The sequence below is a fragment of the Suncus etruscus genome, chromosome 10 (genome assembly GCF_024139225.1).
Source record: "Suncus etruscus isolate mSunEtr1 chromosome 10, mSunEtr1.pri.cur, whole genome shotgun sequence".
NCBI lineage: Eukaryota > Metazoa > Chordata > Mammalia > Eulipotyphla > Soricidae > Suncus > Suncus etruscus.
The window spans coordinates 56,150,363-56,178,207 of NC_064857.1; the positions used below are offsets into that span (position 1 = coordinate 56,150,363).

Sequence of the window (27,845 nt, forward strand, 5' to 3'; positions counted from 1 at the left end):
ATATACACAGAAGCATACAGGGGTACACACATGCTTCCACAAAACCCCAATAAGCACACACACACACACACACACACATAGGTACCCACAATAGCGAATCCAGGCCTACCATCAGCCAATTCCCATAAGCAGCTCCCACAGTGGCTCCCACCACACACAGGGAGAGCCCCTACTTCTTTTTTTGTTTTGTTTTTTTGTTTTTTGTTTTTTTGTTTTTTTGTTTTTTTGGTTTTGGGCCACACCCGGCGTTGCTCAGGGGTTACTCCTGGCTGTCTGCTCAGAAATAGCTCCTGGCAGGCACGGGGGACCGTATGGGACACCGGGATTCGAACCAACCACCTTTGGTCCTGGATCGGCTGCTTGCAAGGCAAACGCCGCTGTGCTATCTCTCCAGGCCCAGAGCCCCTACTTCTAAGCCTTCATGCTATTCCCTGTAGTTGCTCCACACCTGAGTTAGGGCCTCTGGAGATCCCCTGCCTGTTGCCTGTCAAGGGGCAGCTCTTGCCTGAGAATCAGCACCAGTGAGGGAGCAGGGATGCTCCCTGCTCTGTCCTGGCCGACTCTCCACCTGCGCCATGGTTGAACACACTGTCCAGCGCCTGGTCATCCTGTTGCTAAATACAGCAAAAGCCAGGGACACGTTGTCACTGCTGCCCCAGACAGCATCAGCCCTGGAGGGCCCAGGGGTCAGGTCACTGTGGCACAGGCAGGACACGACGGGAGAGACAGAGTCAACACTGTGTTCTCCACGAGCTGCTTTAAGCGATGAGGAACTTCAGTCAGGAGACCTGCAGTTCCCTGAGACAGGAAAATATGGCCAATGCTTGGACAAAGGGCACCAGCCGAGCACTGTGGGGGAACGGGGAGCAAGAGGAGCACCACCTGGAAGACCTCAGTGTCCCCTCATTACAGCACAGTAGTCACACCTGCTCTTTCTCTAGTGATTGGTCCCTGTGGCAGTGAGAACCCAGTCCTCGGCTTCCAGACTCACTTGGCAGCAAGTGCTGGGTTCTTGTTTCTTTAGCTTTTTTGTTTTTGTTTTCATTTTTGGGCCATACCCAGTGACGCTCAGAGATTACTCCTGGCTATGCATTCAGAAATCACTCCTTGCTTGGGGGACCATATGGAACGCCTTACAGCTTGCGCCTCCACTCCGGCCCTATTCCTTTAGCTTTAGAAATAGGACATTGGGCCTCTGGCCAAGCCTGCCCTAACTGTTAAAACTGAGCCAGTTTAAGAGAAAGTTCCAGACTTTTGGCATGTGGCCAGTCCATCCTGAGCCCTGTGGTAGCTAGAGGAGCTGCAGACACAGCCCAGGGCTTGCCCCATACCACCCCTCAGTTCTAGTCCCTCTCCTGAGAACTGAAGCATCTTTCACACGGAAATTTTGTGAAATTCTCCTATTGCCCTCAAGGCAGCTGTTTGCTGCTGTTGCTGCAATAGAAGTGTCTCTACTGGCAGATATGAAGGCAAATTCCCAGCCATATTGTGGGCTATGGAGGGTCTGACAGCTTCTGCCACCCTGCTTCCCGCTCAGAAACTTCTTCCTGCCTGGCACTCCTGACAGACTCTCCGTGCGCCCATGCCGGGATAGGTATAGGACAGGGTGTCAGATAGGTAGGACAGGGCATTAGACGCTGGCCTTGCACACAACACACCCAGTGTCCATCGCCTGCACCTTATATGGTCCCCATACAAGACCAGGAATGATCCCTGAGTACAGAGCCACAAGCAAGTCCTGAGCATCACCAGCTGTGCCTCCCCAAAACAAATCATTGTAGTGATGTTTCATCAAAGTAAATCAGTAACATCAATCCCAGCCTGAAAGGCCCCCTGGCTGTCCCCTAGTTTCTCGAAACCTAGTTTCCTGAGCTCATTTTCAAAGCTCTCATAGCCCAAATACCTGGGACAACTCTGAAGGAAGAAACAAGGGCCGAGCCTGGGGGAAGGGGGAGACACACTGCGCGATTCCAGCCCTTTAAAGGAGTTTTTCTGGTGAATTCCCAGACTGCTGGCAGGAACAATGTCTAAGTATTTCCTCCCCTCCACCTCTGTCTCCCTCACGGGGAGCACAGGCTTCTCATGTTTGGAAAGAAATGCAAGTGCAGGGCAGGCTAAATAATTTAAGCCTGGTTCTAGCCCTAGCGCAGCCACTGGGAGCTGCTGGGTCTTTCTGTGGCCCTGTCAGCTGCTTCGGACATGGGTGGGGGCAGAAGGGAGGTGGGCTCCAGGTGTGAAGCAGACCAGCACATGGACGTCAGGTAGTGGTGGGGCCCAGTGAGATGTGTACTTGGGTGAGGTGTATACCTGGGTGAGACTGTGTACCTGGGTGACATTGTGTAGCCTGATTCCTGTTCTCTCCAACGCAACAGGATATTTGAATAGAAGGATAAGAGAGCCAGGCCTGTCCTGACCTCCCCATTCATAGGCCTAGGGTCCTGCCTGCCTTCACACCCCTCCCTTCTCCATGTAAACTGTGTGTTCCGAGTTGTAGGCTGGGGACAAATACATGACGCTCCAGAGATGCGTCAGCGGATTCTGATGTTCGCTTGGGCTCTGGGTGGGTACTGGGGGTGGTATTCGTGGTCCCATAGCCTGCACCCTCCTCACCATGCCCAGCTGTACCCACCCACTGCCTCCACGCAGACTTTTTGTGCCCGCCATGGACTGTCTAGTTGTTTCAGTCAATCGATGCCTACTGATCTCTCTCTCCTCTCTCTCCTTCCTCTCTCTCTCCTCTCTCCCTCTCTCCTCTCTCTCTCTCCCTCTCTCCCTCTCTCTCCCTCTCTCTCTCTCCTTCTCTCTCTCTCTCTCTCTCTCTCTCTCTCTCTCTCTCTCTCTCTCTCTCTCTCTCTCTCTCAATCACTGAAATGGCTGGCATTGGCTCCAGAGCTCCCAGAGATGACACCAAGCTCTTTCCTACTGATAACCTTTTATTGACTTTATTTTTGATTTTTGGACCTCACCCTGCTATATTTCTTACTGGCAGGGCTCAGAGCACCTTAGGTAGTGCCAGGGATTGAACCCAGGTGAGCTGTGTGTCAGTCTCACTGTACCTCTTTCGGGCTTTCTGAGTTTCTCGGGGGAGTTCTCCCAAGCAGTGCTAACTCAGTAGGCCCAGAGATCTTATCAGCATCATCTGCAGGGTCCGAGAATGCAGGGCTGCTGTCTTTTTTTTTTTTTTTTTTTTTTTTTTTTGGTTTTTGGGTCACACCTGGCAGTGCTCAGGGGTTATTCCTGGCTCCAGGCTCAGAAATTGCTCCTGGCAGGCACAGGGGACCATATGGGGCGCCGGGATTCGAACCGATGACCTCCTGCATGAAAGGCAAACGCCTTACCTCCATGCTATCTCTCCGGCCCAGGGCTGCTGTCTTGAGGGCTACATCCCACGATGCTCGGGGGACCCAGTGGTGCCAGGAACTTAAACTGATTGCACCCTAACCACTGTGCTCCCTCCGGCCCCTCAGCTGCAATGACTTTGAGTCCCTTCATTAAAATGGTGTTGGACTTCCTCTTTTCAATTTCAACTCCCTGAGTTGAAACCTAAATCTGTGGAGGTTTTGGTAACAAGGGCTCCTCTTGTAGATTCCTTCTTCTGAGGAACCATCTCACCCCACACTGCCTTCTCTGAACTGTGAACGTTTGAGCTTTTCCAGACATGAGCAGTTAACATATATACTTCATATATTGTGCTGTACTGTGTCAGGCTGTAATGTGGTTATTGTATGGTTTCATATTGTAAGTATTGTATTGTTCTGTATTGTATTTTGATCATATATGCATTTAGTCCAATCCCCCGCCCCAAAAAAGGGGGTCCAGAGTGATAGTACAGCAGTAGGCTTCTGCCTTGCATGCGGCCGGCCGACTGGGATGGACCTGAGTTAGATCCCTGGCATCCCATATGGTCCCCTGAGTCAGCCAGGAGCGATTTCTGAGTGCAGAGCAAAGAGTAACCCCTGAGTGCTGCAGGGTATGGCCCAAACACCAAAAAAAAAAAAAAAAAAAAAAAGGTATTTATTAACAGGGTACAATCCCTGATATCCTATATGGTTCCTTGAGCCTGACAGGAGTAATCCCTGAGCACTGCCCAGTATGACCAAAACAAAACAAAACAAAAATAATGTATTTATTGTGTTGTTTTTTGGCTTTGTATTATAGTTCTTATCTTGTCTTGGTTTATATTTTTTTGTGCCACTGTAATATACTTATTGTATTAGTTTGCATTGTAGTTTTGGTTACCTTGTAGTGCATGTATCCTATTGTTTCACATTATATAATTTTGCCACATGGTAATGTATTTATTATCTTGCTTTTTTTATTTGTTTTGGAGCCATAGCTGGCAGAATTCAGCAATTGCTCCTGGCAGGTTCAGGGGACCCTATGGGATGCCAGGATTGAACCTGGATCGGCTGAGTGCAAGGCAAACACCCTCCTTGCTGTGCTATCTCTCAGGCCCCTTATTGTGTTGTTTTGTGTTGTCCTTCCTGGAAGCTGAGACCGACCCCAGGCCTCACACATACCTGGGGCAGCCCCTCCGCCCCTGAGGTGTTTCCTAATCCCAGACCCCCTGCATGGCTGAACCTCTCTCTGGTGTTCTGAGGAGTGTTCAGCTCTCTGTTGATGTCAAGCCTTGTTTCCAAGAACGACCTTGTCTTTGCCCTCGGAAGCCTGGCTGTTTTCTGTGACCTCTTGCTCTGGCCTGTGGGCCTGTGGGGGTGCTAGTTCATGCCCCTCTGTCTGGGCAGACCAGCCGCTCACCTGCCCACCGTCTCTCCCTCGACCCTTGTCGGCTATTAGCTTCTGCAATTCATGGTGCTATGGGTTTGGGACCTGCCGCCTGTGTGTGAAGGACCTTATCTGAGGACGAGCCCGCCCGCTTCACCTGTCACCTAAGACTGTTATGTTAGCTGGGAGCTTTAGGTGCATGAATGAATGCAATGATTTTGGTTTTGCAATTTTGTTTTTTGTTTTTTGGGCCACACCCGACGGTGCTCAGGGGTTACTCCTGGCTGTCTGCTCAGAAATAGATCCTGGTAGGCATGGGGGACCATATGGGACATCGGGATTCGAACCAACCACCTTTGGTCCTGGATCAGCTGTTTGCAAGGCAAACACCGCTGTGCTATCTCTCCGGGCCCGGTTTTGCAATTTTAGCAGTTAGAAATCTTTCTTCGATTTCTCTTCATCCTGAATTTGTTCTTATATTTTGTTTAATTTTTAGTTTGGGGGGTTTGGAAGTCTTACTCAGAGAGAACTGATGACTCTGGATGTTCTCACAGGTGTCCCTCTGGTGTGGCTCTGAATCCTGGTATGTGGCAGGAGGCAGTAGAGGCTGTTTCCCCTGAGGCAACCCCCTAGGACAGTGCTCAAGATGTTGGGGGTTCTGCCTGATGGGCTGGTCTCAGGGCCCCAGAGAATCTGCTCTGCCAGAGCTGTGCTCACCATGGCATCCCTTGAGGGCCATTGGTCTCTCAAGGGCTGTCAGGACTTTCTATGGAGAAATCACCTTTCCCCAGAGGACAACACTCACTGGGCAGTTGCAGTCCAGCTACACTTCCCGAAGTTGCCTGCCTGGTGGGTGGAGGTGAAGGCTCTCAGGTCAAGGAGGGAACATGGTGAGCTGGAGGCTAGAGACACTTCAGAGACAGAAGGGGGGCAGAGAGGGGCTTAGGCCCTGCCTAGAACCTAGAACCTGTTCAGCCCCATGACCTCAGCAGCTGTACCTCTGAGGCTGTCTTTAAAGAATGTGACAGGCCCCAGAGCCTCCTCTGGCTGTGGCCTTCTGTCTGTTTGTCCTTATGTGTGTGTCCTTCCACGGCCCATGTCAGACAGGTGGTATTTAGTGTAGAGTAACTCGGTGCAGCTCTCTCTCTCTCTGTTTCTCTCTGTCTCTGTCTCTCTCTGTTTCTATCTCTGTCTCTGTCTCTTTCTCTCTCTCTCTCTCTGTCTGTCTCTCAGAGGATGGAGCTGTACGATACAAAGACTTGGCAATCTAGGCCTACTACTGACAGCTACACCCCAGAACTTTGCCATGCCTCCGGCCCAGGTTCCCTGAACAATGCTCAGACTTGGGAAAGGGGCAGGTGGCCAGAGTCTTGGGGTGGGGGCAGCTCCTGTTTGGTTAGTTGAAAAGGAAGAACTCACCATGAGCCCCATGGTCTGTGACCACACTGCAGGGCGTCCACATCACTGCAGGAACTCTCTGGCACTTGTTTTTGCTTTTCCAACTCTCCTTTATTTATTTTTGGTTCCAGGGCCTCACAGGCAGTGTTCAGGGCAGACTCCTGGCTCTGTGCTCAGGGATCACTCCTGGGGGGGGGTCAGAAGACCTGAAGTGGTGCTGGGATGGACCTGGTTGGCTGAGTGCAAAGCCAAAGCCATCACCTCTGTACCAAAGCTCGGGCTCCTTCAGTTTATTTGGGATTTCTGAGCACTGTGGTGTTTCCCAGAAGGAAAAAGCAGCAGGTTTGACACCAAGTAGTGATCTGAGGTATCTGAGGGAGAAAAGGCACCTGCTCTTGGGAGGGGGCTGGGGAATCGGATGGACCCCCACCAGATCCTATAAATCACTGTCTGTGATCTGTGGTGATAGGAGACTGGCTGGACTTGGTCATGCTGTGAACAGCATATGAAAACTGACACAGGTTTTTTTTTTTTTTTTCTTTTTGGGTCACACCTGGCAGTGCTCAGGCATTATGCCTGGCTCTGTGCTTAGGAATCACTCCTGGAGGTGCTCAGGGGATCCTATGGGATGTCGGGGATCAAACCCATATTGGCTGCATGCAGACAACTGCCCTCTCTGCTGTGCTATTGCTTCGGCCTCCCAACACAATTTTACAAATGGATGGCACTTGAGGTGTCTTTGGGTGTTTCCTCTAATTGGGTTAGAGACACAGTCCCTGACACAGGTGAATGCTGGGGGTGTCCACTCATCACTTAGTGAAAAGCTGCTCCACTTGCATATGGCTGACCCAAGTTTGATCCCCAGCATCCCATATGGTCCTTAGAGCCTGCCAGGAGTGATTCCTGAGTGCAGAGCCAGGAAGAACCCCAAAAACAAAAACAAAAAAAAAGAGGGAAATTGCTGTGTGGGGGGCATGGAAAGGGAATCGCATAACTCCCCACCTCATCAAGAACTTCTTCCCGAAATTCTCTGTTCAGATGACTAAGGTCCCTACTGTGACCCCCCCCTCCCAACTTGGTCAGGATGTGGTAGGTGTGTGCCCTGGGCACCATCCTACCTGGGCTCATAGTGAGAGCAATGCTGGTGCTCTCAGGTCTGGGGAAACCTCCCTGAGACCTCAGCCCATCATACCTCAATGAACAGAACAGGGACTTGTGGATGTCGTGATGGAAGCATGGACTGACTTGCATGTATGCAGGTAAGGGGGTGATGTGGATGCCATATGCACTGGGCCCGAGAGGTGAGGGTCTATCGGAGTCCCACTGGGGTTGACCTATCAAACAAGACCAAACACCTTCCCGCCCCTCATGCGTGGCTGCCTGGAGAGGCCTTGCAGACTGGAACACTGCAGTGAGGGAGAATATTCTCGCATATTTCAGATTCAAAACAGTGGGACCCAACATTCTTCCTGACCCAACAGGACCTTGGGGTGAGCCTGCAGGAGTCAGGACACCCCACACCACAACAAAGTGTGTGTATGTGTGTGTGTAAGCACACTTGTGGGCCTCTTGATGCCTTATCAGTAGCATGAAAAGCAGCAGAGTCCAAGCCCCGAGGACATATAATGGGTCCTCCTTTGGACCCACAGCCCATTCTTGGAGGGGGGCGGCAAAGTGTCTTTCTCTGTCCACCGGGGAATTAGCCAACTCTCATTCTGTGTGGACAGTCTCACCATGTCTGAATAATCATCTCTGTATTCTACCCATGACTGTAGCTCTTCGCTTTCTAGTTGTGGGACATGAAGGAATTTTAGGTATGAAGAACATGTTCGGATATTAAATATTATTGGGGTAATGTTTTGGAAAGCACCCACGGTTCAACAAACAGGCAATTCGCTTCTATCCGTGAAACTGGTTACCTATTTCAGAAGTGTAACGGGAGGGGGGGGGCGGCAGCTGCTCTGAAAATGCTTTTCTGGAACAGTTGCTGCTGAGCAATGGAAACTGAGTGTCCTGAAACACCCCGACAACCAGGCTTTTGAGCTCCTTCAGAGCCAAAGATCATCCCGGCTCTGGTGCCTAATGTCACCCTCCATTCTTAGCTCCAACTGAGAAAAATCTTCATAAATTCACACACAGAGAGAATGAACATTAAATATTTACTCATCAGTAGTGCACTTAAATTTTTAAGCATGAATATTTTATCACTATTTTTGGACTTTGTCTTGGATTTCATGCTCTGGTTTCGAGATGTGCGCTTGGGCTGCCGGCAGCCAGGCTCCTTGGCGGTTCTTTTGTTTGTTTGTTGTTGTCTTAGTGATTCTTTAATGGAAGCGGCAAGAACCTTTCCACTCCCCAGGTCCAGCCTCCTGCCTTGCCTGTTCGCAGACAGGCCATTGAACTGTTTCATTAAAATGCTATTATCCGGGGCTGGAAGGCACAGAGTCCTGCATACTGAACAAATAATTCATTAGACAATAACAAGGGGGAAATAAGTGTTTTTCTTCTCCAGCTATTTCATGACAAAATTCTAAACAACCAAATGTATAGTTTGCACAGGGCCATTCATATCATCGAAGCTCATTTGCCTCTAAATATCACAGTTTTTCCTAAACATTTCCAAATGTTTGTGTTTGGAGTTAGGAGTGTTCTTCATCTTATACTCCCTACAAGTATTAAATAGTTGAGATTTGAACAATGCTAAATATAAGGAAGAGTATGGGAGGGAACTCATTTAATATTTTATTTTATAGTATTCTCCCCCCCCCCCTTTCTCCCTGGAATAAGCCAGTCCTAGGGTTTCCTTATGAAAGACAGGCCAGGGACCACCCTAATACCGGGCACAGTCTGCTTGTTTACAAACGGAGCGAACCCCAGCTGGCCCCCAAGCTGCCTTCTCCAGAAGGTAAGTAACCCTTCCCCAACTCTCAAATTACAGTGTCGGGTTCTGATAGCCAAGGAGGGGAAGCAGGGAAGGAAGGATGGCTCTAAAATGTGCAATAGCCTTGCAGGGCTCGCGAGCCCGCCCAGCTGAACACCCCCCCCCCCCAATCTTCCGTGGGGTTCCGGGAGTCGGACTCAGTCAACTGTGCATTGATTTAACTTGTTCAACACATGGAAGCCATTAGTCCAACCAAGGCTGGGGGCTGAAATAGCCCCAGGAATGCAGATGGGTCTTGCTCATCAACTCGCATTCATTCTAAAATAGCGCAGACATTGTGCCATTTCAGACACGCCCATTTTCCTGCTGGAAGGCGCGGACTCACATCTGCGATTTGGTGACAGTGGGTTCGTTTGGAGGTGACTCTAGAGCCACTTCGTTAGCTTGACCCGCGAAAGGGTGGCCTGGTCTTCTCTGCGTCTCAGTGCAGATGGGTGGTAAGGAATTGTGGGCGCTTCAGTGCTTTCCTGTGAGCAGGTCAATCCTGTGACCCCCGCAACCCTCATTTCGGCGTTGCTGCTCCTGTCGAAAGCAGCAACAATTGTCAGCAACCTTTTCCAAGCCTGTTGTTACTCAAATCGGGACCGTTCGTCAATCACCCCAGTTTTAGGGTGATTTAGTTTTAGTCTCTGGGCTCCTGGGAAGCGCTGCGCGTGCCCCGCCCTTTAGGGAACCCCGTGCCGACGCGCACCCCCGAAGGCCAACACTGGAATGGCCCGAGGTCTGGGTGTGCGCAGCGCTGGGTCCCCGGGATTCTGTGCCACCCGTCACTGCCCCAAGTCGGAGCGGATCGAGCTGCCGCAGTTCTGATAGCTGGCCCATGCCCAGCCCCATCTCCACGCGGAGCCAGCGCACGCGGAGGCCAAACAATGCGCCCGGGGCCGGGGGAGCGGGCGGCTGGACCCGCCCCGGCCTCGCCGACGTCATGGCGCGTCTGGGGGGGGGCGCCCTGCCCGCCCTTCCCCCGCGCCCCGCAGAGTCCCTCCTCCCGGGCATGGCGGCTGGAATGCTCGGGGGAGTCAAATCGGAATTCCAGTCCCATGCCCAACTCATCCCAACTCGCTCTGGGCGCGCGGAGTACCCATCGAGGAGGGGGGGGGGGGATGGTGGGGAGGTCGAGTTTGGGACATTGCAAGATCAGAGCCCAACTTTTGGGAAGAAACGCGAAAAAAAAAAAACACCCAAAAGAGAAACAAAACAAAACCCAACCCCAAACCCCACGTTCCATGACCCCCACACGACTGCCTGGGAAGTGGCCGGGCACCACACACCACGATCCTCCTTCCCAAGTGCTTTCCCGGCCTGGGGGTGGGGGACACCCCAGGGTCCCCGTTAGGGACAGGCAGTTAGTTCGGGGCTCGGCTGGAGCGGGGCCCGCGCTCAGGTGCCAGGCGGCGGCACGCGCGCCAACACGTTGCACGTATAGGCTGCGTGCGTGGCCGGGGCGCGCGCGCGCGGGCCAGCTCCCCGGGAGCTCCGGGGCTGCGGCGGCCGCCCCCACCACCCCCCGCGACCCCGCTTCGCCCGCGCCACCGTGACTCAGAGCTCGGGGCCCGGACTGCGCGGGGCTGAGTCATCGGCAGCCGTGCGCGCTCGGCCCGCGGCGGGGCCAACTTTACGCGTTGGAGACAATAGTGGATCGAGTGCGTTCCCTCCAGGGCAGACCATTCCCATTCCCGGGCTGGGGGAAGCCTCAGGGCCCGCGCCCGGCCGCGGGGCCCGGCCCCCTCCCCGCGCCTCTCAAGCCCCGGAGCCCGGCTCGGAGTCCGGGTCCCCCCGCGGGGAGGGCGCGTCCGAGGCGCGCGCGGAGGGGGCCGGGCGCGTGGCGAGTCCCGCGCGCCCTAGCGCGTCCCCCGCGCCCGGGCGCAGCTGGCGCGGTCGGACCGGTGCGGCGCTGGGCTCCGCGCTTCGGGCGCTTCGGCTTCACCTTCAGGGCGCGGTGCGTGCGCGTCCTCCTCGCCAAAAGGTAGGGCTCGGGGGTGGCGGCCGAGGGGGCGCCCGGGCGCGACTGGGACCGTTCCCGAGGAGGGACGACGCAACTTCGGGCGTCCGGAGGGGTTTACCGCAGTGGAGGCGGGGACGCGGGGGGCCTACAAGGCCTTTGTACCCCCAGTCCGGGCGGCCGGGGGAAGGGAGTCTGGGATGCGCTCGGCGTCCTTGAGGAGACAAAGAGCAAACCGACCGACTTTAAAGTCCACCGCTCGGGCGGACGAAGGTGGGTGAGGGTGGGTGAGTTCCGATTGTTCCCAGCGCTGGCCGCGGGGAGCCCCGGCTGGCTGGGTGCAGTGTGGGTTGGGGGGCTTCCTCTCGCCCCCTTCCCCTGCCGGGCCCTGGCCGCGCGCCCAACAGCTGGCGCGCAGTGTCCCTGACCTTTACGGGGCGAGGGCACCCGGCGGGGAAGTTGGGGCCGGGGTCCCCAAGGGTTTGGGGGAGGCCGGGGTGTGGATGCAACACTCCTTCGGGGGTCCCGGCCAGGGCGGGGTCTTAGGGAGCGGCCTGCTCCTGTCTCTCCCCGGGTGTGTAAAGAAAAGCGAGCTGTGTGCTCGAGTGGTGGGGGAAGGGGTGCTTTGGACCGGCTCCTGGCCTGACCTACCCTTTCCAAAGGGGGGGGGCGTTCGGGAACTCCGAGGCCCCCTCCCCGCCTTTTAGACGGAACAGCTTCTTCAAGTTTGGGAGAAACTTTGTCTGGCTAAGTTTGTGCCTAGCCGGCTGAGTCGGGGGGTTTGATGGCGCTGGGAGGAGGGGGGCGGAGAGAATTGGGGAGCTCCAGGGGTTCCCCGGAATCGTCTTAGATGGGTCCGTAAGCCAGCGGCGTTCGGGGTGCGCGTGCCGAGCGCGGGCTTGGCTCTCCCCTTAGCGCTTTGCGGGAGGCTCAGTGAGAACTCGGGGTTCCCTGGGTGTGGGCCCTGGCCTCCCCCACTCTGAAGCGGATTCTCTCCGGGGCCGCGTCGTAATTTAGTCCAGAGGCACAAAAAGCCATTTATTTCCCCGCTTTGTGGGGGTCATGTCTGATGCAGAGGCAGCGGGTGTAACCTGTGGAATTTGGAACGCAAATACAAGCCGGAGGGAGCCGAGCGAGGCCCAGCCGGTCGGCGTTCCTAAAGTGCCCCAAAGCCCAACGTCTTCGAAATCGTGGCCTGGAGCCGGGTTGGAGAGAAAGGGACGTGAGGGAGCTTCAGTGACGTCAGGACATTTTGGAAAGGTGTTCTAAATTTTTTTTCTTTTTTTTTGGCTTTTGGGTCACACCCGATGGCGCTCTAGGGTTACTCCTGGCTCGCGCTCGGAAATCGCTCCAGGCACTGGGGGCACCATATGGGATGCCGGGATTCGAACCGTCCTAGGTTCTGGGTCAGCTACTTGCAAGGCAAACGCCCTACTGCTGTGTTCTCTCTCCGGCCTTGGAAAGGTGTTCTTTTAAGGGCCGAGACCCGCGCGCTCCCTCCGAGTGCTTGCAGGGAAGCCAGATAGCGAGATGGACGAACATCTATCTGTTCACCTGATCCCGGGTCTCCGCCCCAAATGGGTCAGCTTCATATGGGCCAGAACCGAATGCGCGTTTGCAGACGAGGCGCGGCGTCCGTGCCGGCTCCGACCTGCGTGCGCCCCGACTCCCCAGGTCTGGGGAAGGTCGAGTCCCCTTGAGAGGAGGAGGAGGACACTTTTGGTCCGCGCCCACCCGTGCTCCTTGCTCCTTCCTCGCCGCCGACCGCCCTTCCCATCCTGGGAGGAGGCGCCGAGCACTGTTTCCCTTCGCCTGGGAGCGAACTTTCCTGGCTCCGAGGGGGCTTTGGCATTCGTGGGCCTGGGCCTGGAAGGTGGGCGCCGGGGCGGGAGGCGAGGGACGAGGAACGAGGACGACTGCCCGGCGCGGTGTCCTTAGCCCGGCGTGACTGACGGCTCCGCCGGCCAATCGTGGCTCCTTTCTCCATCCCGGAGGTAATTTGGGGGCGCGAGCGCGCGCGGGCACGAGCCCATGTGTTGTCGGCCCCGCGTCGGGAAGGCCCGGCGGGGCCCCACGGCCGACGCCTCCTCCTCCTCCTCCTCCGCACCCATTCGTGCGGGTGCCACGGTGCGTGCGTGCCGCAGGGGGACCCCGCCGCCTCCGCTCGCTCGCGCTTCCGTGCGGAGCTTTTGGGTTTAAGTGGAGACCCGCAGAATGGGCGAGACGCGCGCGACGGGCTTTGGTTCCCGGCCGGGGCGGTGGACGAGGGTCGCACGCGGCCTTCTGCCTCCTTCCCGCGCTGCGGGCGCCGGGTCCGGGCGGTGGAGACCTCCGCGCCGAGTTCCAAAGTAGCGGGCCCGGGCGCTGCGTAAAGTCCTCCAAGTCGGGGCGAGGCGAGGCTGGCGCGCGCGTGGCCGGTGGGGACCGCGGCTGGGGTTGCGTTTTGGCCTCTCCCCGCTGCCAGTCGAGGCTCCCTCCGCAGCGGATCTTCCAGCCCGTGCGCGGTCCAGGAAAAGGGTGCGCGCGCCCTCCCAGCCAGCCCCCTGGTGGCCGCAGACGCGGGGCGCACGGCCGCGCCCAGTTGGGGGGCTCCTCCCGACCCAGGCCAGCCCAGCCCGGCACCCACTCCCGCGGACGCGCGCGGCCGGACCTGGCAGCCTCTGGTCACCGGCGATGCTGCGCGCCACGGACCCACCCGGGGGACCCGCTTCCCGGGAGTACGCGCGGGGATCACGCTGAGGGTCGTGGCGACCCCGGGTGCCCTTCGTGCGCCTTCCCTCATCCCCCTCTCCACCTGACTCCGACTGACTCAGCGGCTGGGGGAGGGTGTCGGGCGCCGCGTCCTGCGCCCCCAAACCCGAGTCGGCTCCACTGGGTCCCCGCCCCCGTCTCCGCGAGCCCCGCATTAAACCGAAGCCTATTTCTGTCTCTGCGGGCGGCGCGGCGCAGGGCGGAGCCTCCACCTGCCCGCCCCGGGGGCGCGGCCGCTTGTTGCTGGGCATCTCGGGGGGCGGGCCGGGGGCGGACCCGTCCGCCCCCCGTCGCCGTCATGCGAAGCGGACGTCACCGGCTGGCCCTGAAACCCAAGAAGTGGAAGAGACGGGGACCCACGGCCCAACTTCGCACCGTAACAAAGGCGGGGGTCCGTGCGAGCGGGGCGCGGCGGGGCGCGGCGGGGGCAGACCGCGGGGGGCCACGGCGCGGGCGTGGGGAGGGTCCTTGCGGGGGCGCGGGTGGGGTCCCGCGGCGCGAGGGGCCCTGGGCGAGGCGAGGCCGGAGTGAGTGTGCGCGGTGCCGGTGGGGGGGCTGCGTGGGGCGGGATGGGGGGGGCGCGCGCTCTGGCCAGGCCCGGGGAGGGGGTCGTTTTGCGTGGAGCGGGGCCGGGACTGCGCCCTGCGGGGTGGGGGTAAGGTAATTGGTTTCTATTTTCAACTTCACTTTGTTCTGGCGAGGTGGAAGGCGTGTCCCCCAGGCCCATTACATAAGTGCCCATACCTGATGGGCCGCTGGGGCGCACAGGCCGGAGAGCCCGGTTTACCCGCGGATGGGCTGGCGGCCCGGTCTGGGGGTGGGGGACTCGGTATCCGCGGGACGGTGCCCGTGGACGTGGACGCGGAGCCTTGCCGGCCCGCGGGGTCCTCCTCTGAACAAAGGCCGGGGTGGCCGGGACCCGCGGCCGCGCCCCACCGGACCTGGTGCAAGTCACAAAAGGAACTTTGGGGCCTGGCCTGCAATCCACACTGCGGGCTGCCCCATCCACGCATCCCACCCGCACCGCCTCCCGGGGCTGTGGCGCGGGCGCAGCCCCCACGCGTGCGGCGCTGGGTGTGTGTTTTTTTTTTTTGCCAGGAGCCCCAAGTGCCGCTGCATGTTGGGCGCAGGAATGTAAGGGCTGTTTTCAGGAAGCTGCTGCCCTTGGCTCTGCTGGGACACTTGCTGCCACGTAAAAAAAGACGCTTTTGATGTGCTGGTTCCGCCTTCACTTCTCCTGCCTTCTCAGATGGGGCGTCCACAGTGCAGATTTTTTCTGTTTGCACCCTTCACCTGCCGACCCTCCTCCCCCCTCCCACACACACAGTGGCCTGACTGCCTGGGGGCCTCTTGGTGTCCTGAGATGGAGTCTCTGTGACATCCACTGCTCTTCCCAAGCCTTTGGCCCTGGAGTTAGAATGTTGGCGCTTTACCTTGCAAACTAGGGTGGCCCACAGCTTTCTTCCCTTGGAGTGGATCACCACGCTGGTTTCTTACTGATTTCTTTCTTCTGGCTAGTCCTTAGAGCAAGCCACGGAGGGAGAGAGAAGTTGTTAATGTGCCAGTGTTAGTTCTGGAGGCAGAAAGACTGGGAGGAGGAGTGTCTCACTTTTGTTTTTGAGGCCACTGCCTTGCTGGATGGAGCACTGGACTGGGGGCTGCGTCTCCCGTCCCCCGAGTTTTCAGGCTGGATTCCAGCCTTTGTTGGTGGGGAGACGGACTTTCCAGTTTTCCGGTGCTGACTGGGTCAGAGACTGGACTTCTCTTGGGCCTCTGGCATCCATCCCCTTTACTTCCTACTTGGATGAGTGAGCAGGAGAAAAGGGTCTGGAAACGGGCTGTTCTGGTCTTGGGGCCATATTAGGGTTTATAGGTGGAACATTCGATTTGACTATGTGGGGCTTGGAGTGACATCACATGTGAAAGGAAAGGAGGCGTTTAGTGTTTCCGAATGGACAGCAGATGGCCACGCTGACCAAATAGGGAAGCGGGCGTGGGGTCTGGAGTTCGTGGAATCTGGACTCTCTCTGGATTGTGCTCAAAACACCACTTGCTTTATCTGGTGGGGGGGTGGAGTTTTGTGTGTTTTGTTTTGTTGTTTTCCTTTTCCATTTTGCAGGACTCCATTCATCTTACTCATCATTTTCTAGGAGGGATCTTTTAAGCAGCATTTGGCGAGGGGTGAGGGGGTAATTGGGGTGAGGGAGTGGAGGCTGCTGAGAGTTTGTCATGGTAGATCAGACACCCCAGGAGTAGGGAGTGTCTCCTGCTTCCACCCTCCCTTCAGAATTAACCGGCCGTTTTGTAGAAGTGGAGGCCCGGCCTGGTCTGGCTTCCAGGCCCTTCCTACTCCTCTGCTGGAGTGGAAAGTGGCCTCCGGCCAGAATGTTCCTCTTGTTCCAGCAGCGTGGAGCTCTGCTGTAAACCTGCAGGAAATATAAACTGCTTCATTGGTGTCCGAAGGCCCCATAGTGCCGGTATCCTGAGCTACAGAGGCCTCAGTTTCAGCCGCAGTACCGGTGCAGCTTGGCAGATGGGTGAAAGTGGGGAAGATTGAAATGGATCTGGGGCCCCCGAGCTGAGCTGCCTTGTGTCAGGGAAGCGGGCGCTCGCAGGAGCAGGCATTGAGGTGACTTACTGTCAGTGCTTAGACATTTTTGTGTTTGCCTGGCTCGAAAGCTGTCCCAACACATTGGTTTGTTCTTTTATTTATTTATTTGCAAAAATGGGGCCTTGAACTTGTTTTTTTATTTATTTAATTTTTGAGCCACACCGGTGTCTCTGCACTCAGAAATCATTCCTGGCCGGCTTGGGGACCATATGGGGATAGAACTCTTGTCAGCAGCATTCAAGGCAAATGCACTACTGCTCTGCTATCACATCGGCCTCATTGTTTGGTTCTTAAAGTATATAAAATGTACATCTATCTGTTGGACCTGAACCCCTTGGTCAGTGTGGGAAGCATTGGGGGGAGGAAGGGATCACCCCCTTTCCTGAGGTGTGTTTTGTGCTTCTAGGCAATGTGCCTGCCACCTTTTCTGGCACATTCTGCTCACCTATGGTTTCTCTGCACCCTCAGACCCAGCATCCTTGGCTGTGTCCAAGGAGTCCTGGTTTCACTCATGTTTTCACCTCCCTGACCTGTTCTAGGTTGGGGAAAAAACCTTTTGAGGGCCACACACAGAGTGCAGAGAGGCACGCTGTCCCCTACTCCTTCTGAAGTTGGGGTAACTATTGTGTGGTGCTGAAGGGGTCCTCACATGGCACCTTCTGTCTCCCCTGCCTTTTCAATCACACACAGGGGTCTTGGGCTAGGAGAGTAATGCTCTCCCACCCTCCCACTCAGTCGTGGCCTCAAAAACAAGTAGTTTTGGGGGTGGGGATGTGAGACACTGTGTTTGATAGAGGATGACCTCTGCCCCACCAACGCTGAGCTCACCCCACCCCCTCATCTCCTATCAGGAGAGGGGGTGATTTATGGGGGGCCCGTCCCCCTGATCCTTGGACTCTGCCTCTCAATGGCTTTCAGTTTCCAGGGTTATTGACCAATTGTCACAAAGCCATTTGGAGGAGGGATTTGCAGGGAATGGTGGATGGCTCCAGAGAACTTATTAATAAAGCGAACTTTGGGGGGCAGAATAAAGAACTGGCGTGTGCACACTGTCTCATGCTGTGCTTTAAACGGCGTCTTTATTTTGAAATGTGTTTTCTTCCAAGGAGAACTATTTTGGGGGTGTGACTTAAATAGCCCAGGAGAAGCTCCGTCTACGGGATAGTGAATGAATGTGGGGTTTGTGTGGAAAAGAGGCGCCTTGGGCTGAGGAATGCCAGGCCGGCCTGGTGAACAGGACCCCAAGCAGTTGAACTGTCCTCCGTTCTCTGCCCATTATCCCTCCCTCTGGCTGCATGTGAGGAGGCAGCTGAATCTTTTCTCTGGAATGGGCCGGGGCACTCCTGTTCGACCCAGAGGGAATGTTTCCCAGCAAGCCCTTCGGCCTGATAAAGTGGCATCACTCTGTGGTTCTCAGCTCTTCTTGGAACCTGTTTTCCAAACTAGCTTGGCAGGTCACCTGGGGGACTGAGGATTATTAAGCAGGCATAACGGGCAGAGCCCTATGTTTAGGGGTTTAAATGTATAAATCTCTGGGAAGGAGCAAAAGGCATGAGAGGAAAGCTGGGCCTTGCCGCACAGCTGTTGGGTTGTAACCTTTTCACAAGGTTTCTTGCTCTCTCTACCATTTAAGGGAAAAATAGAGATTTAATGGACCATTCTCAGGGCCTGAGTGTGTGGGACTTAGTGACTGCCCTTCCTCAACTTGAGAGCGAGAGAGACAGACAGACACAGAGAGCCACAGACATAGTCATAGAGATACAGGGGACAAGCGAGAGAGACAGACCTGAGGATCCCACACCCATTGTCCAAGATTCTCTTGCTCCTATGGGACCTGGGCTTCCCCCATGTGCGTTTTCCTTGTGGGACACTGACAGGCGGGGAAGCTGCCTTTTCCTCTGCAGACTCCCCAAGTTTTTTCTTAGTGGTGAGGAATTAGAGTCGATTTGTCAGCTTGGCCGTCGGCTGTTTGTTTAGGCATCGGGGCTTTGTTTCCCTGTAGGCTCCGCGCTGCCTCTGCCATCTGGCACCATTTAACCTGATGTCCATGCGTGGCTCCCTGGCTGGGCTGGGCCTTGATTCCTCTGTGTTCTGTTTGGGAATGTTCCTGGAAATCTGAGACAGGGAATGGGCCTGGAGGAGGGTGTGTGTGGTGGTGGTGGTGGTGGTGGGGGTTGAGAGGGGCGTGGTTGCTCCTTATACCCCATTTCTCAGCGGTGCTTTTTTTCGGGGAAGAAGTTGTTGCCTGCACATGCCCTTCCCATGGCCCTGGCCATTCTACATGGAGGCATCTGGAGGAGCAGCCTGTGGGCATTGGGGTCAGGGTGGTGCCTGCTGGCACATGCTTCATGCTCTGCTTCCTGTGTGTGCTGGATGTGTAGGCATGTGTATGCTCTGCCCCACTAGGCTCAGACAGTCTCAGGCTGTGGAAACTGATTCTTGAGGACCCGCCTTCTCTGTGGCACTCTGGGCTTCTCAGCACCTTATGCTAGGGGTGATGGATCATAGGATGTTCAGGAAGGTCTTGTAGGCACATCTGACGGAAGTTGGTGTTTTTATTTTATTGTTCTTCCTATTATTACCATTAGTTTTGGCTTTGGGGCCACATCTGGCTGTACTCAGGGCTGACTCCTGGCTCTGTGCTCTGATATGCAGGTGAGAGCCTGCAGAAGTCCTACAAGCTCTGTCCTAGCACTGCCTTTCTCTCTGGGTCCTGCGTGGTCCCCCAAACTCCAGGTAGGGAGTAGCCCCAGACGGTGCTGAACATGGCCCTAAAATGTAAAACAAGGGATGTGGACTTTCTGGTTACCTTTGACTGGGGAAACAGCATCAGTGATTGCTGTGGGAGGAGTACGCTGGCCTCACTCTCAGCTCCTGGATGGTTCCCCTGGAAGGTTCTGGAGTCCAGGAGTACCTTGTGGGGGGCTCACACCTGCCAGTGACTCTGGGCCCAGGTTTCAGTTTTGGGGAATCACACTTCATGTGCCATGGTTCCTGTGAACCCACCTTTATGTACCACATGTGCCATATTTCCCAGGGAATCTTTCTTCATATACCACAGTTTCCATTAATCTACCTTTGTGTGAAACTACCTTGATGTGAATCTAACTTCATGTACCACAGTTCCTGTGAATCCACCTTCATGTATCATAGTTCCTGTGAATTCACCTCCATGTGTACACTTCCTATGAATCTACCTTCACGTACACAGTTCCTGTGATTTCACCTTTATGTACCACAGTTCCAGTGAATCCACCTTCATGTACCACAGTTCCTGTGAGTCTACCTTGATGCACCACAGTTTCCATGAAGCTACCTACCTTGAGGTACCATGGTTACTGGTGTGTGCTCAGCCGCTGAAAGAGGCCTTTTCTCAGTGTACCCTGAGGTGCCAGGCTCTTGCTGCCTGTGGCCTTGCTTGTCTGTCTGACAGGACGCAGCAGTGCTGGTGCCCCGTGGGGAAGCACATTTGAGCCTGAGAGCTGCTGCCCGAGCCAGGCCTTGATCAGTTACTGAAGTTTTTGGCTTGAGGGCCTTTACCACAGGCTGGCTGAGGCTGGCTTGGCCGCATTGCCTTTTCTCCCCAGCCCACTTTCACTGTCTGGCCATTTCTCTCTGGCCCAGTGGGTTACTATTTATGAGTTCTGTGTCTTAGCTTTGGCCGGTAGCCTAGTGGTGATTTGGGGGTGACTCCTGACACCTCACAAGGTGGGAATTGGGCAGTTTTGTTGTTCAGCCATGTTTGCAGCTGTGGGTTGATGCTCATCCCTGGGCTTCTGGGTTCTCTGACTCCCCAACGTTCCCCCAATGGGAGATTGATTGCTTTGGCTGGTGTGCCTGGTAATCCCCCTTTCACCATAATAGCAGAGAGCCCCTTCCAGGATCCCTTTGTGCTATGTGGAACCAGCTCTTGGACTCAGCGATTGTCAGCATCATGGGCTTCTGTTTCTGTGGGTGCTGGGTCTCCACCCTATCCAGAAACTGTTATAGCTGGGCAGGACTGACCATGGATGGCCCCCAGGCACCAAGACCAGCCATGGTGTCCCCAGAACCAGCCCACTGAGGCCAGGGACCTGGCAGCTGTGCTCTTCGATGTCCAGTTCCAGACTGTCTGGGTGATCCAGAGTGGAGAAGAGTCAAGGTGCTGTTATGTGGACACTTTCTTTTTTTTTTTTTTGGTTTTTGGGCCACACCCGTTTGATGCTCAGGGGTTACTCCTGGCTATGTGCTCAGAAATCGCCCCTGGCTTGGGGGGACCATATGGGACGCCGGGGGATCGAACCGAGGTCCTTCCTTGGCTAGCGCTTGCAAGGCAGACACCTTACCTCCAGCGCCACCTACCCGGCCCAATGTGGACACTTTCTGTGGGAGCCCTGTGGCCAAGAGCTGAGTCTGAGGCCATCAGGGACAGGCCTATCCTCTATATGCTTGCTCAGGGGAGGGGCACAGGTGAAGGTGAGGCCTGTGAGGGTTGGAAGCCCCTTCCCAGAGTCAGTAGGGAAAGAGGGAGGGCGTGAGCAACAGTGGAGCCCCATCACTCCATCTCGCTCATTGTGTATCTGGATGCTCAGAACACATGGCCCGGACTTGCCCCGCAGAGATGTCCCTGCTCCATGTTATCTAACTTCATGTACCACAGTTTCTGTGAATCCACTTTCATGCACCATAGTTCCTTACACAGTTCTCACGGCGGTTCACTCTGCTCTGCCCTTCCTTTCCCCATGTCTGCTGGAGGGAAAGAACAGCCCATTGGACACAAGTCTGGGTTCACTTTGCCTCTTCCTGACAGTTGTGGGCTCGTTTCCCAGGTCACTGGAAGGACCATCTAGGAGCTGGGCCCCTGGGAGTGGCAGAGAAGGCGGCAATGGGGTCTGAGCCCTGCTGAGCGTCCCCTTTCTTACTGTATCTGCTCCACGTCCCTGCACCAGGATTCTGTGGGCGAATGCCTAGTAGGACTGGACTTGTGCATGTGTGTGTGAAACACAACTGGCTATTGGACTTTGTGTGTGTGTGCGTGCGTGTGTGCTGGGGATATGGCTGGTTGGTTTATGCTCAGAGTAGTCACGGGGTGAGGCTACAGTAGGGGGAGAATGGTGCTTCCCACTGGGTCCCGTCTTCAACTTACACTCTGATACTTTGAGCTTTTTGAGCACTGAAACATGGACAATGGCTGTGGACACAAATGCTTGTGGGCAGTGGGCTGTATACTAACACATGTGCATGGGCCATGTACACTGAAACACGAAGGGCCAAGTGCACTGCAGGTTTTTGGGAGGCTCTTGAGCTGGCCCCATATAGGCCTGTGGCTTATGTCCCCAGGGCATAGTCCAGTCCTTGCCTTCTTCCTTCGGTGACTGTGCTATCTCACTCTTGGTGGGACTTGGGGATTACTTGAACTTGGGTCTCTGCCACCTTTGGTGCTAATTTTCCATGGGCCATTCGGAAAATACCAGGCTTGGGTATCAGCTGCTGTGGCTTCATCATTCAGGGAGGATGAGTGGGGCTTGAGGTGTATGGGTGTGAGGTGGGGCTGTGAGGAGTGTGGGTGGGGGGTGTCCCTTGCAGGGTCTCTTTAGCTGACCCCATGTTCCAGGATCCGGAGTTATCTGCAGTAGGGAGCTGTCTGAGTATCAGGGAAACCTGGGGTGCCTTGAGGGGTCCTTGCTCCCCTCAGGCCTTCGGTGGTCCTGTGAGAGGCTGGAGGTGACCACCAACATCCACAGCCCAGTCAGCATCCCATGTTCCAACTCTCCAGCCTGCTCCCTCCCCTGCTGCAAAACTGGTCTGTGCTCTTGGAAACACGCTTAGATTCGGGGTGTGGGGGAGTCTGTCCTCAGCTGGCCGATGTGGTCAGAGCTCTGGCTGTGTCATTCTGTGTATGAAGGGAACTGTCCCGGTTGTTTGAAAAATAAAGGTATGATCCAATTGACCCACCCTGGTACCTAGGATGCCTTGAACTCTCAGACCTGCTCGGGTGACATTCAGCCATGTTCTGTCTTGCCAGGTTCACTCCTCTGGAAACCAATCTCGGGAAACCCCACTGGGAACCAGTCTCCCAAATTCGGGAGGCCAGGAAGATCCAGTTTCCTGGATCATCTTGTAGACTGGTGAGGGGCCAGACCAGCTGGGAAAGGTTCTTCGTGTAGAAGAGAATGTTCTAATTGGGTTCCGCCATCTTTCCACATAGCACCAGCCCACGCTGTGTCCCACCCCTCAGGATGGGCAACCTCTCAGGACAGAGTCCCTCTGATGGAAGTTCCATCAGGATGAGCATCCTTTCAGAATGGATTCCCCTCAAGACAGCTCTCCCTCAGGATCGGTGCTCCCTCAAGATGAGCACCCTCTCAGGACAGGGTATCTAGGATGGAGCCTCCCACAGGACAGGGCCCCCAGGATGGGAATCCCCTCAGGATGAGAACCCTTTTAGGAAAAGGTTACTCAGGATGGAGGCCTCTCAGGACAGGGCCCTCAGGATAGCTCCCCTCAGTATATTTGAGATTTGAGCACTATCCTGTGAGAGCCATTGCTTAGACAGCGCCTGTGTGTGTGTGTGTGTGTGTGTGTGTGTGTGTGTGTGTGTGTGTGTGGCATGGAGGAAAGACAACTGTCCTCCTTGTCTTCCACTGCTCCACAGCCTTCCCAGACAGGCCTACTTCAGTCTAAAGATGACAGCAGGCGCTGCCCTGACAGACAGCCCAATGGATGGTGGAAAAGAGCTGCCTTTAGCTATGAAGGGCAAAGCCTTGTGACTGTGCTCACAGGAGGAGCAGGTGTCTGTCTGACCTCCAGGGCTGTGTGGTGGGGGTCCACTTCCAAGCTGGGGGGAGGTGCCCTGTGGTCCCTGGGAGCCTCCAAGTGGCCTTGGCCATGTCTGGGATTCATGGTGGCCCTCTTGGAGGTGGCTGGGCATAGTTGTTACACCTCTGCTTCTTGCTTCTTCCTGCCACCAGATGCCACAAGGTACCACCATCACCCACTCCTGGGGCCTGCAGGAATGGTTCTCTTTCTCAAACCGCACCCACCGGGGGCGCTTCTTACCTGGTGCAGGGGTGGGGCCCACATGGATTCTGGGGGCACCTTTATGGTGGGGCTGCAGCCTCATGTCAGAGACGGTCTGTCTAGACTGATTCCCCCCTGTTGGTGCCCTGATAGCAAAGCAACCAAGATCCACCTGGTTTCCTGTCAGACTCAGATCTGTCAGCTCTGTGGGCTATGGGAACTGTGTTTGGGATGGGGTGTTGTTCACAGGGCCAGTCTGCATCTATTTCTGAGGGGTTACCATACTGAGAGCCCTTGCTGGATGATGTGTCCAGGACTGGGGCCACCCATGACCTCATCCCTGGGACCTGGCACTTCAGGGTGATTGGTGAGAAGGGCTGAGGGTCTCATGCCTCTGCTTAGAGAGACAGTGCAGGGACAGCATATCTGGTGCGTGGAGCTGGGACTGAGGATTGAGGCCTCGGCCTTCTTTGGCCAGTCTTAACTTGAGGTACAGTGATTTACTGTCCACTGGAGTCCTTTCCCAGCATCACTGTTTGTGCCTGCCCAGTTTCCACCAAGGTAGGTCCTAGAAATAAGTTTTTCAGGGGTTCCCAGGTGATTCCCATGAGAGCCTCATGGACCAGTCCAGTGATTCTCTCCAGGCAGGCTGGATGGTTCAGGGAATTGATGGGTCATTTTACACCATGGAGGGGCTGTGCCCAATTTCGTTTCTTTTTCTTTTCCTGTTTTTTGATTTTTGGGCCACACCTGGCAGCACCTGGGTTACTCCTGGCTCTGTGCTCATAAATCTCTCCTGGTCCCCTTGGGACAAATGCCTTCCCGCTGTGCTATTTCTCTGGCCTCCATGCCCGATTTCTAGTCTGGCTTTAGACCTTCACGGCTTGAGCCTGCCTGGTCCATGTCGTGAAACTCTCTTGCCTAGTCCCTGTGCTGTACTGGAAGGAGAACAGGGACCCTGGTGGTCTACCACACAGTGGCTTGCCGCATCATCACTGCCTTTGTTGGCAGGAATGTGGTGCCTGGCATTGACACCGAGTCCACCACTGCCCCGAGGCAGGAGATGGCTTTGGATGTGACAGTCAGAAAGTGCAATCACATAGAAGGGACACTGTGGAGGACATGGGTTTGGGATTCTCCCAGAGCTCCCCGGGAATAGAGAATCAGGGTCTATGCCAGGGTTCTTGGGGATCCCGGCAGCTGATGCTTCTACTATGCTCCCTACCCACATGCCTGCTGCTGCCCTTCAGATGCCACACGCTAAGCTCCTGGCACTGGTCCTCTGCCCTGAGGCCTTATGCCCTCAGGAGGAAATGCAGCCAGATAAGACGGTGTCCAAGGTTGCCCAGCCCATCGCGACCTCAAGCTGGACACAGGTGACTGCTGCCTGGGCCACAGGTTAGAATGATTGTCCTGGGCTCTGTCAGTGCTGTTTTTGCTCATTCTTGGTGAGTTTTGGAATCAGTCGGAGTTGCCCCAAGAGCTCCTGAGATGCAGCTATTTGTGAGTCAGGGACACCCCGGAGGACTTGCTTTTAGGGCAGGGAGGGCTCCTTCTGCCTACCCATTGCTGCTGGTCACCCATGCCTACCCATTGGTTGGTTAATTCAGACTCTGACTTCAGGGGTCACTCCTGTTAGGAATTAAGGGGACCTTGTGCAGTGACCAGGATTAAATCTGAGTTGACTGTGTGTAAGGCAAATGCAAGTGCCTTTATTCTCTTTTATTTTGTTTGTTTTGTTTAGGGCCACACCCAGCAGTGGTCAAGGGTTACTCCTGGCTCTGTGCTCAGAATTCTCTCCTGGCAGGCTCGGGGGAACCGTATAGAATGCCAGGGATCGAACCCGGGTCAGTCTGGGTTGTTCACATGCAAGGCAAATGCCCTATTGCTGTGCTATTGCTCTAGCCCATACTCTCTATCATATCTCTTTGGCCTTGGCTAATTCATTTTACCTAGAGTAAAAATTTTCTTTTGGTTTTTGGGCTATAGTCGATAGTGCTCAGGTGAATCATTTCTGGTGATATTCCGGGGCTATAATGTGAGATGCCAAGAATTGAACCAGTCAGCCGCATGCAAGGCAAACACACCTACCTACTGTGTTAGTGCTCTGGCCTCCCCACCTACCTAACTAGAATAATTTGTGAAGTTAGATGCCTTTTAATCACGAATTAAACTTGCAGAGAAATTTTATTTCCACTGCTGTTATATTTTCTGTTTTATGTAAATGACTGACTCTCACATAGCAAGTAGTTGGCTTTAACTTTTGGTTCTATCGTTGATATTTTCAAATAAACAGACTTACTCTACTTAATAAGCTGAAGCAATTACCTAGCTTTCTTTGCCAATTCAAAGGAATCTATCATTGTATTTTATTTTTATCATTGTATTTTTTGTGTTCTAATATCTTCATTTTCCATTTACTGGTCTGTGAGTTGTGTTTTGTTCAATTCTTTTTTTTTTGTTTTTGTTTTAATTTTTTTTGGGCCACACCCGGCGGTGCTCAGGGGTTACTCCTGGCTAACTGCTCAGAAATAGCCCGTGGCAGGCATGGGGGACTATATAGGACGCTGGGATTCGAACCAACCACCTTAGGTTCTGGATTGGCTGCTTGCAAGGCAAACGCCACTGTGCTATCTCTCTGGCCCCAGTCTTGTTTAATTCTTAAAGTCGGAAGGAATGTAGAAAGTTGTGTGTGTGTGTGTGTGTGTGTGTGTGTGTGTGTGTGTGTGTGTGTGTGTCCAGTCTTACAAGGGTTTATATTTATACCGTTTGCTTAATGCCTTCTTTCTCAATGTCTTCTCCTCGGTAAGAATGTGACTGCACTTCCTCCTTGGGAAATGGAGAAATGCGAGCTCGCCGTCCATGAACTCTTGTGCTACTTCCTCCTCTTGTGTCTGCTATAATCTCTCTCTCTCTCTCTCTCTCTCTCTCTCTCTCTCTCTCTCTCTCTCTCTCTCTCTCTCTCTTTTTGGTTTCATCTGTGTGGTGGCCTTGGATGCTGCTCTGAGGCAGGTAGTGGAAACAGTCTGTGTGGACAAGGGGTCTGCTCTGGGGCTCCTGTATGCAGTAAACTCTTTCTCTGCATCTGGGTGTCCTTCTGTAAGTCACCCCAGTTGGTGCTTCCGGGCCAGGTGATGGTTCCCTGAGCAGGTGCTAGGCTGGGGTGTGGCAGCACATGGGTGCTGTTGTATGTGTGCATGTGTGCATGAGTGCACATATCCATGTGTATTTACATGTGCTTCCACATGTACACGCACCCATGTGTCTGTATGCATCTCTGTGTACGTGTGTAACGCACTGTGTGTATCTATGCACGCCCATCTCTATGTTCATGTGTATCTGTAGAGTACCTACACGCACATTCATGTCTTTGTGTGTGAAACACAAGTCTCATGCCCCAATCTCGAGGGATTTAGGCAGGTGGGTCTGAAAGCACATGCTGACGGGAAATATAATCCATGCAAGACTGAAGAGAATAAAACAGGTTCAGAAAAATCCCACCACCAGCTTTCCGCTCACTTGCAAAAGATACCAGCAGGCAGATAGACTAGTTGTGGAACACGAAACCCCAGACAGCTTCTCTCTGAGACCAGAGGTCTTTCTTGGGAAGAGAAAGACCGCCCCCTTGGGTGGAGAATAGGTAGGGGTAGGTACCAATCTAGAGGTACTTCCAGTCCATGATGGACAAGCACCAGCAAAGAATTACGCTGAACAGATGAACACCTGTTATTCCAACATGTTTACAGTCTGCACACATCCATGTGTATCTGCATATGGATGTAATATGTGCAATATGCCACACATAGGCATGTGCATGTGCATGTGCCCCATGCTCATCTCTCTGTACACACATTATACATGTGATACTCACACATGTTCCTACATGTATACTTGTGTGTTTGTATATTTGCAGGTGTACCACGTGTGCATATGTGTGATACACACACATGTATACTCACATCCACATGTGTACCTGTACGCACATCTATATCTCTGCATGTGTAGCTATATGTCTATTCTCACATAGAGCGGTAACACACCTGCACATGGATCCATGTGTGTGCAGATATCTATACCTGTATATCCATGTGTGTTTCTGTGCAATATGCCCATATGTATCTATGCACATGGATCCATGTGCATACATGTCTATATCTCTGCCCATGTATCAAGGTATATGTTCACAGTACATGGGTAATGCACACATGTGTTTGCATGCCTGAATGCATCTATACATGTTCACATGCACATGCATCCATGTACACAGATAATGTACCATGTATATCTGTGCATGCATGCATACACACATGCTGGTACATACTGTGATATGATCCTTTCATATGTGTGCCCATGTGTGAGAGCATGTTTGTGCCCACTGTGTGCTGTGGTGGGGATATGGGTGAGGTCACAGGTGACAGGGTCATCCTTATCTGCCTCATCTTCACCTATGCTGGAAGGGGCCCAGAGGGGACGGATCC

The 27,845-nt window shown here is 54.5% G+C and overlaps 1 protein-coding gene across 1 annotated transcript in view; it reads left to right on the top strand.

Annotated features, from left to right (window-relative positions):
• Positions 1–14,128: 14,128 nt before the first annotated feature.
• ZNF516 (zinc finger protein 516) overlaps positions 14,129–27,845 on the top strand; it is a 41,427-nt gene continuing 27,710 nt past the window's right edge. Inside the window, exon 1 of the mRNA XM_049781748.1 lies at positions 14,129–14,148. The gene's annotated coding sequence lies outside the window, so the exon portion shown is untranslated. The remainder of the gene's footprint in view (positions 14,149–27,845) is intronic.